Genomic DNA, 9,806 nt, shown 5'->3' on the forward strand with positions numbered 1-9,806 from the left:
CAGTTTCGGTAGTATGGCCATTTTCACTATGTTGATTCTTCCTACCCAGGAGCAGGGGATATCTTTCCATTTTTTTATATCCTCTTCGATTTCTTTTTTCAGAGTGCTGTAATTTTCAGTGTAGAGCTCTTTTGCTTCTTTTGTTAGGTTGATTCCTAGATGCTTCATTTTTTTGGATGCTATTGTAAAAGGAATTTTTTCCCTTATTTCTCTTTCTGTCTGTCTGTTATTTGTGTATAGAAAGGCTATTGATTTTTGGGTATTCACCTTGTATCCAGATACTTTACTGAATCTGTCAATTAAGTCTAGAAGTTTTTTGGTGGAGTTTTTTGGATCTTCAATGTAGAGTATCATATCATCAGCAAATAATGATAGTTTAACTTCTTCCTTTCCTATCTTTATTGCTTTAATTTCTTTCTCTTGTCTAATTGCTGTGGCTAATGTTTCCAGAACTATATTGAAGAGAAGTGGTGATAGTGGGCATCCTTGTCTTGTTCCTGATTTTAACATGAAGGTTTTCAGTTTTTGGCCATTCAATATGATGTTGGCTGATGGTTTTTCATAAATAGCCTTTATTAAATTGAGGTATAGACCATCTATTCCAATTTTTTGCAGGGTTTTTATCATGAATGGGTGTTGAATTTTATCAAATGCTTTTTCTGCATCTATTGAGAGGATCATATGGTTTTTGTCCTTGACTTTGTTAATATAATGTATTACATTCACTGACTTTCGTATGTTGAACCACCCTTGCATCTCTGGAATAAATCCGACTTGGTCATGATGGATGATCTTCTTAATAATCCTCTGTATTCTGTTTGCTAGTATCTTATTAAGGATTTTTGCATCTATATTCATTAAGGAGATTGGTCTGTAGTTCTCCTTTTTGGTTGTATCTTTCTCTGGTTTGGGAATCAAAGTGATACTTGCTTCCAGGAATGAATTTGGAAGTATAGCTTCTCTTTCAATTTCATTGAAAAGTTTGAAGAGTAATGGTAGTAGTTCTTCTCTAAATGTCTTGTAAAATTCAGCAGTGAATCCATCAGGGCCTGGGCTTTTCTTTGTTGGTAAATTTTTAATTACATTTTCAATTTCACTGACTGTAATTGGGGTGTTTAAAATATTTTTATCCCCTTTGTTCAACTTTGGTAATTCGTGAGTATCTAAAAATCTGTCCATTTCTTCTGTGTTTTCCATTTTATTGGAGTACAGGTTCTCAAAGTAGGTATTCATGATCTTCTGGATTTCTGTGGGATCTGTTGTGACTTCGCCTTTTTCATTCCTGATTGCGTGGATCTGAGCCTTTTCTTTCCTTTTTTGGATAAGATTAGCTAAGGGTTTGTCGATTTTATTTGTTCTTTCAAAAAATCAGCTCTTTGTTTCATTTATTTTTTGTATTGTTTTCTTAGTTTCCATTGCATTGATTTCTTCTCGGATCTTTATAATTTCCTCTCTTGTTCGAGCTTTGGGTTTTTCTTGCTGTTGTTTTTCTAGGAGTCTAAGTTTCATCATGAAGTTGTTTATTTGAGCCCGCTCTGTTTTCCTAGTGTGGGCATTCAATGTTATGAATTTTCCCCGTAGAACTGCTTTCATTGTGTCCCATAGATTCCTGTATGTTGTATTGGTGTTTTCATTTATTTGTAAAAACTGTCTAATTTCTTCTTTAATTCCCTCTGTAATCCATTGATTGTTTAGGAGAGTGTTGTTCAGTTTCCATGTGCTTGTGAAGTTCCTACAGTTTCTTGTGCTGTTGATCTCCAGCTTGATTGCACTATGATCTGATAATATACAGGGGATGACTTCAATTCTTTTGCATTTATTCAGACCTGTTCTGTGCTCACAGAATCTTATATGTGTCTGATCAACAAGGACAAAGCAGTTGTGACTCCCAAGGTCATAACAGTCTGCTTCCCAGGCACTGTCTGTGCCCTTGCCAGCACAAGTTTCCATCCATTCTCCAGTTACTTAAGATTTACCCAGGTGATACCTTAAACTCTGACCTGTAGGGCCTGTCTTCTCTGACCTGGGAAGGAAATGACCTGCAGGCAGGCACGTACTCCTCCAACGCAGCAGGTAAATAGTCTCATCACCCTCTAATGTATGAATAAAGAGGCTCAGTGGGTTTGGTAGTGTTCCCAAATTCCAACCCAGGGCCTGACTCCATTATTTTTTCTACTGCAATGTTTGCTGCTAGAAGGGACCTTTGTTTTTTTATTCTGCACCACCTTCACCTACTATAGAAGTATTACTACCAATAAGTGACGTTCTTTGCTCACTAGGTACTAACTACAGTAGTATTCTAAGTACTTGATAAGTATCATCCCCATTAGTCTTTACTACAAGCCTGTGAGACAGTATCGTTATAATGTTCCATTCTATAGATCAGACACTGAGGCAGAAAGAGATTAAACCAGCTGTCCATGTTCACACTTAGTAAACACTAAGACCAGGACTTGCAGATTAGGGAATAGACGCTGAGACGAAATGGGACAGGTGGCCTGGTGGGGACAGAGTAGAAAAAAGGGATGCTGAAGATCTTCTAAGTGAGAGGCCAGAGGGTGGGGGTCAGTCCCTCTGATACCCTTTCAGGAGGAGTGTTGTGGGTCAGGAATATCAGGGCATTGAGAGACTGGGGCTGGACCAGTAGATGACAGAAACAGGCAGGAAGACAGTACCAGGTGCTACAGGAATCTTTGTGATGGATGGTGTGCATTTGGCAGTGGGAACAGGACGAGATGGGGTAGAGGACCACCTTGGCCACCTTATGCCTGCAGATTCAGAATGTGTGAGAAGGGCAGACAGGCATGCACAAACAGTGGTGGGACCCTCACAGGCCAGGAGCGGAGCAGAGTGCAGGGATGTGCTGATTCCATCACTTCACTGGCTTGAGGACCTAAAGTGTGGGACAGATAAGGAGTCTGGGTTTGCTTGGAGATGACAGGCTGCAAAATCACAGTAGTTAGGAATAAGTTTGTTATTGTTATTGTTGTTTTATAATTTTAAAGGATTTATTGATGAATATATCTTGCGATTAAAAATAACATTTCAGATTTAGTGTTTTCATTTGCCTCATTTTTTTCACTTAGTTCATTTTCAAATTGTGGCAAGAACACTTGGCATAAGATTTATCCCCTAGCACAGTTGGAGCATGTGTCACAATGTCTTTCTTCTGTATGGCTGAATAATATTCCATGTGATGGATGGGCCACACTTTGTTTATCCATAGGTTTTAGCAGTGTCTGGAGTAAACCCCATTGTGACCATTTTAAAAACTTGTCTTGGCGTATAAGGTGCTACATTTTAGGTCCATGGTATATATATGGTTTGTGGCTTTGTGTTTCCTAGGAGTACGAGGTTCAGGTGGGGCCTTCGAGGGGAACCAAGTTTTCCTCTGGCTTTCTGATAGGTGGAATGCTGGTTGAGGCTGGTGTCTTTCCATGCCCTCCTGAAAGTCTGTGGTGCAGAAAGGTGGGTGCTCTCCCTGCATCTCACCCAAGAATGTCTGTCTATCCATCTGGCTATCTGCCTGCCTGCCTCTGCTTCTGTCTCCCCATCTCTCTCCTCTCCTCTCTCATTTGTGCCTTCATTTTATGTTTTTATTCCTGTGGATAGAATTATTTATTCACTGTATTTTTTATTTTTTCAAATACAGATTGTACTTGAATGCCATCCTTACACAAATAAAGGCCATGCTAGTCTTCTCTGTATCATTCCAATTTTAGTATTAGTGCTCCCAAAGCAAGTACTCATTGTTTTTCATTTCATTTTGTTTTGTTTTTTTTATACTGGGAATTGAACTCAGAGGTAATTTACTGCTGAGCTATATCCCCAGCTCTTTTTATTTTGATACAAGGAGTTGCTAAATTGTCCAGGGTGGTCTTGAAGTTGAAGTCCTCCTACCTCAACCTTCTAAGTAGCTGAAACCCAGTTTTACATTTATTTGTTCGTTTGTTTAGAGATGAAGTCTTACTGTGGTGCCCAGGATGGTCTCACACTCCTGGACTCCAACAGTCTTCTTGCCTGAGCTTCCTGAGTAGGTGGGACTGCAGATGTGCCCCAGCCATCTCAGCTTGTTTCATGTTTTTTGTTGTTTTGTTTTGTGTTTTTTGTGGCACCAGAAATTGAAGCCAGGACCTTTTCCCTGAGCTACATCCCCAGCCAGTTTTCTATTTTTTAATTTTGAGACAGGTTCTCACTAAGTTGCTAGATTGGACTTGAACTTTCGACCCTTTTGCAGCAGCCTTTTGCAGTGCTGAGATTACAGGCACGAACACCATGCCTAGCTTAATTGTGTTTTCCGATTAGGTAATTTTCAGACATTTGTGACTGGTTCACTCCCTTACCATCCCTTTTCTTAGCATTAGTGGGTTTCAGTTGATTCCCATGTGTTCTCCAAGTGAATAATGCCTTTTGTTTTCTCCATTCCAGTTGTTGATTTTTATTTCTGGTTCCTGCTGTTCTATGTGTGACCTGAGTTGTATTAAATACTAGTAATGTCCTTGACTTGTTTTCACCCTACTGTGGATGCTTTTTTTGGTTCCTTGCCATTAAATACGACAGAAAGGCAGTTTGAGATAATGTTTTTACTCTTTCTATTTACTTAGGTTGTTATTAAAATTGAATGATGGATTTTTATTAAAATTCCTTCTAGGCATTCTGTTATTACTTTGATTGTTGCTTCTCTTTTTACCCTGAAGTCCCTTCAAGATATTAAAATATGTATATATTTGGTCCTCTGGGTATATATTTCATGTCACATAGCCTCTTTTATTCTTTTAATCACTTATGCCTCCTTTTTTTTTAGTTTGCCATATAATATGCATTGATTTTATGTTTCTTTAGTTCACCCTTTGTATTCTTGAGCTTTTGCCTATAATTTCTCTGATTAAAAAGTTATTTCTTCTTCATGATTTCTTGCCGTATTCTCATAACTATAAAATCTTGAATTCCAAGGAAAATGCAAACTAGAGATTTTCTCAAATTTTCAGTTTCTCCTAGTAACTTTGTTTCATAGGTATATATTTACTTGGAGTCCTTATATGGGTTCTGTTTTATGAACTGCAAAATTTTTCCTTGTAGATCTAGTGATTTTTTAAAAATAATCATTCGTCTTTACAGACAGAAGCCTATGTGTATGCAGCATTGGAAATTGAGAGAAATTCCACAGGAGACCATCTGGGTATCAGGTCACAGCTTTTATGCCCAATTAAAGGAAAAGAGGAAAATGTTTTATATTAGTCAGAGTGAAAGTGAAGAAGGTATAAAAGCTTGGGGTATTCAACAAATTTCCTTTTCTTCTGTTATTTTCTTTGTGTTTCATTGTTCCCTCAGTAGAACCCTGAAGGTAGATTTACCCTCCTCTCCCTGTGTGACTGCCCTTTGATGTTAGCTGAGGCCCTGGCTTGTATTGTTGCTGTTATCAGCTGGCCCTGGCTGCTTCCCATGCCTGACCTTCTCGTGAGGGCCAGTCAAGGAGAAAAAAATCGTGGAATGCTTTCTGAAGAGCTCCTTACAGAGGTCACAACCTGTGGTCTAGTTATCCTCCTTTATGATGATTATTTTGTAAGGCACCTTCAGTATCCTAAAATGATATTCATTGGTCATATATATGATTTTAAAAATCAACATAATGCCCTATTCATAATGTAGAAGAAAAATAAAGTAGCATGTTTTAGCATATCAGTGTGGGAGGCTGACACCACTAGGAGGTAGTTAGATGACTATGTGGGCGGATATGGCTGTCAGTAGAAATGCTACAAATGAGAAGGACTTGAGTGTGGTGCTGTGAATTCAGAGCACTGTTGACTTTGGTGGTTCTTAAATGCTGACAACTAAGGGTAAACTTTTAAACAGAAAAAAGCACTGTTTCCCCTTGAGGTGATGTTAGCTGCGTTCTTTAAAAAAATCAATGTATAATAAAAATACACTGTAAAACCATGTTTGTGCTTCTATGCAAAATAGTTAGATTGTACACTTAGGTAATTAAGAACAGTTTTTTCACTTTCATGAGTCCTAGCCTGACATAGCAAAAAGCTTGAACACTAAAGGGGCTTCCTGTTTACTTGTATTTTTCTGGTCAGTAATTAATTCTAGTAAAATATCAAGTTTCAGGGATTTCAGATGATATGTTGGAGACATGATACTTTTTTTTTTTTTTTTTTTTTTTTTTTTTTTTTTTTTTTTTTTTTTTTTTTTTTTTTTTTTTTTTTTTTTTTTTTTTGGTACTGGGAATCGAACTCAGGTCCTTGAGCTTGCAAGGAAGGTGGCAGAACAACTGAGCTAAATCCCTAGCCCTTTTTGTTTATTTTCATTGTTTTTATCTGTAGTGGGTGAATTTGGGGTGGTCAGTCTTTTTTTCTTCTCAGCTTTTTGTCTTTAGTTCTGTGTTAGTATTTTCTCCTATCAGTTTGTAATTTTTAATTCTTCTTAAAGATCAGTAAGTGTAGTAGTTATAATAATGGCAAAGTTATAATTTTCTTCCAAATGTAAGTTAAAGTCAATTGTAAATATATTCAATGTGTATATTAATTTAAACATTTCCTTTTTATTTTGCAGTAAATGTAGATTCACATGCAATTATAATGAATAATATAGACAGATCTTTGTACCCTTTACCCAGTCTCCTCCAGTTGTAACATTTTGCAAAATGATAATACAGTGAGGATTAGGGATTTAGCTCAGTGGTGCCACTGCCTGCCTCATAAGTGCCAGGTCCCAAGTTCAATCCCTGGTACCTGGTACCCCACCACCACACAGCAAAAAAAAACCCAGTGAGCTTACAGGATCACCACAAGGATTGCGCATGTCATCCTTTTAAGTCACACCCACTTCCCTTCTCCCATCCTCTTCTAACATTTGGCCATAACTGATTTGTTTTCCACTTTTGTAATCCTCTTATTTCAAAAATGTTCTGTAAATGGAAATTACACAGTAATTTTGGAATTGGCTTTTTTCACTCAAATTCATACAGGTTACTAAATGTGTCAAATATTGTTCCTTTCTTTTTATGATATGAATATGCCAGTTTAACTGTTCATTTACTTAATGTGGGGTTTTTCCAGTTTTGTTTTGCAATAATGAATAAAGCTGTTATAGGCATTTATGTAAGTTTTTGTTTGTTTTATTTTGTTTTGGAGAACATTTTGTGGGAGAATTTCTGTGAAAAAAATGCCCAGGAATGCAATTGCTGGCTAATATAGTAACTGGATGTTAAGTTTTTAAAGACATTACCGAGCCAGGTGTGGTGGCACATACCTATGATCCCAGCGCTCAAGAATCTGAGGCAAGGGGATCGCTGTGGGTTTAAGGCCACCCAGGCTACATAGTGAGTTCAAGGCCAGCCTGAACTACACAGTGAGATCTTGTTTCAAAAGAAAAAAAAAGAAAGAAAAGAAACTACCAAACTCTGTTTGATCAAACTTCTCCACATTCTTGCCAGTATTTTATGTTGTTGCTGTTTTTTTCTTTATTTTAGCCATTGACAGGTATGTAGTGATATTTCATTGTCATCATTTTAATTTGCATTTCCCCAGTGGCTGATATTGAACTTCTTTTCATAGTCTTATTTCTAACAAGGCTGTTTACATTATCTATTTCATACTGAGTTGTACTTTTCAATCAGTCCATTTCTTCTAAGGTGCCCAGTTTTAAACTTATAGAGTTAATTTTAGTTTTTCTTTTCATCCTTTTGAGTCTATAGGGTCTGTTGTTGATAGTCCCCATTTCATTCTTCATTCTGATAACCTGTGTGTTCTATCTTTGGTCATTCTTGATAGAGGTTTGTCAATTTTAGTGATTTTTTTTTTAATCACTGGGGGGCCGGGGTGTGGTGGTGCATGCCTGTAATCCTAGCATTTGAGAGGCTGAGGCAGGAGGATCATCACGAGTTTGAGGCCAGTTTAGACTACACAGTGAGTTCAAGTCCAGTCTGAAATACATAGCAAGACCCTGTCTCAGAAAAAAGTACTACTACATTTCATATATATATATGATGATAACATTCATCATAGGAAATTTGTACATGATATATCTTGCTTCTTCTTTTTTCCCATCTCCCCTTTAACCCGTATTTACAAAAGCTTTGTTTCCATTTTTTTCTATCCTTTTTTTTCTTACCCCTTCTTCCTTTCCCCTTTCCCTTCCCTTGTTCTCATTCTATTTGAACATTTTCTTCCCATTTCCCAATATCTATTACACATTTTGGCCCTTGTTTCCACTTTCCATTTCTCACACCAGAGAAACAGTGCGGTATGTAAACATGTGTGTCTGATTCCTTTCACTAAACAGTATGGTCTCAAAAGAATGTTGAGCACTGGGGAGGGTGCAGGATGTTCGAGGCCAGCCTGAGCTCATAGCAAGAGCCTGTCTTAAAACAAAGCCACCAAAATGAGAACACAAACCTCCGGTGTCTGGAGCCTAAAGTAAGAAGAGCACCCAGGAGGGTGGCTAGGGGGGAACATTTCCCTCAGGCGCCAGGCCCAGGGTTTAACCCCGGCACCACAGAACGACTTTTTTGCCGCCTTTGGTGGCTTTTACCTGACAACTACTCACTGCCTTCTAAAAGCAGCGTGAGGGCCAGTGATTTGGACCCTGCTCCATCCCTTTGCTTCCTGCCCAATTCTCCATTGCAACAGAGCCGTCTTGGCACATCCATCTGGCCAGGCAAGCTGACTGGCATATTAACCAGAATGGAGGCACAGTGCAGGCCACTGTCAGCAGCAGGAGCTCGGAGAAGGCCCCAAACCTGCAGTTCTTAGGCCAAGGCATGCAGGGCATGGGCCAACGGCAGCACCACCACAGTGCCACGGCATGGAGGGACCCGGCCAGGACACCACGCCTGCCACTCAGTGCTCAGACCTGGCTCACAGAGGCAGCTAGTCCCACCTCAAAAACAAAGCCCAGAGCCTCCCAGCAGGGACAGAGAGCAGAAGAGGAGAGGGAGAGAAGGAAGGAGGAAAAAAGAAGCAGGACCAGAGGAGGCACCAAGGCCACAGGTCAGCAGGCCCCTGATGGCCACGCTGTGGGCCAGGTTCAAGCTGGGCTGCCGCCCAACGCCTCTGAACAGCCTGGCACTGTCCTTCCAGCTGGATGTGACGTAGTGTCAAATAAACTGATGGTTTGGTACACAGAGAAAGAAATACAAAAAGGAAATGGCTAACGAGATGCACAGGAAAAGAAGGAAGCACAGCAAAAGAAGCAAGAAACAGGGGAAATGACCTCTGTAAACTGCTGTGAGTGGGAAGCGAAGGGGCTGCCACAAAATTTTTTCAGTAGTGAGGACTAAACTTGGGCCTTGGCACTGAGCGACATTCCCATCGTCATTAACAATTTTTAAATCTCTCACTGAGTCACTAAGTTGCTCAGGCTGGGCAGTCCTCCTGCCTCAGCCTTTGGTGTGCACCAGCTTGCCTGTTTTGTTTTTGTTCATTTTGTTTGTAGTGCTGGGGATCAGACCCAAGGCCTCATCCATGCTGGGCAGCTGTTTTAGCACTGAGCTACACTCCCACCCTCAGATTTTTATTGATTGTGCTGAGTTTGTTTCTTAGAATGTAAAAATGATGATTTTATTTTCCTTGTGTATAGTTGAAAACTGATGTGATTTGGGAAGGAATTAAGATAGGAATGATATGGACTATTTACTTGTTTTGGTTTTTTGAGACAAGGTCTGTCTATTTAGTGCAGGCTGGCCTTGAACTCACAGGAATTCTCCTGCCTCAGCCTCCCAAGAACTGGGATTACAGAGTGACCCCAACAGTCAACAGCAGTAGCCATTTAAGTAGCACTAGCTATTTAAGTAGCACAATTCT

The 9,806-nt window shown here is 39.4% G+C and overlaps 1 non-coding gene across 1 annotated transcript; it reads right to left on the minus strand.

Annotated features, from left to right (window-relative positions):
- Positions 1 to 3,644: 3,644 nt before the first annotated feature.
- Positions 3,645 to 3,746, minus strand: LOC117285954. Its single transcript, XR_004517072.1, has one exon. It is a non-coding gene; the product is annotated as a U6 spliceosomal RNA (small nuclear RNA).
- Between the last annotated feature and the right edge of the window lie 6,060 nt (positions 3,747 to 9,806).

This window comes from Fukomys damarensis, unplaced genomic scaffold (assembly GCF_012274545.1).
Source record: "Fukomys damarensis isolate Sample0158 unplaced genomic scaffold, DMR_v1.0_HiC HiC_scaffold_13, whole genome shotgun sequence".
NCBI classification, from domain to species: domain Eukaryota; kingdom Metazoa; phylum Chordata; class Mammalia; order Rodentia; family Bathyergidae; genus Fukomys; species Fukomys damarensis.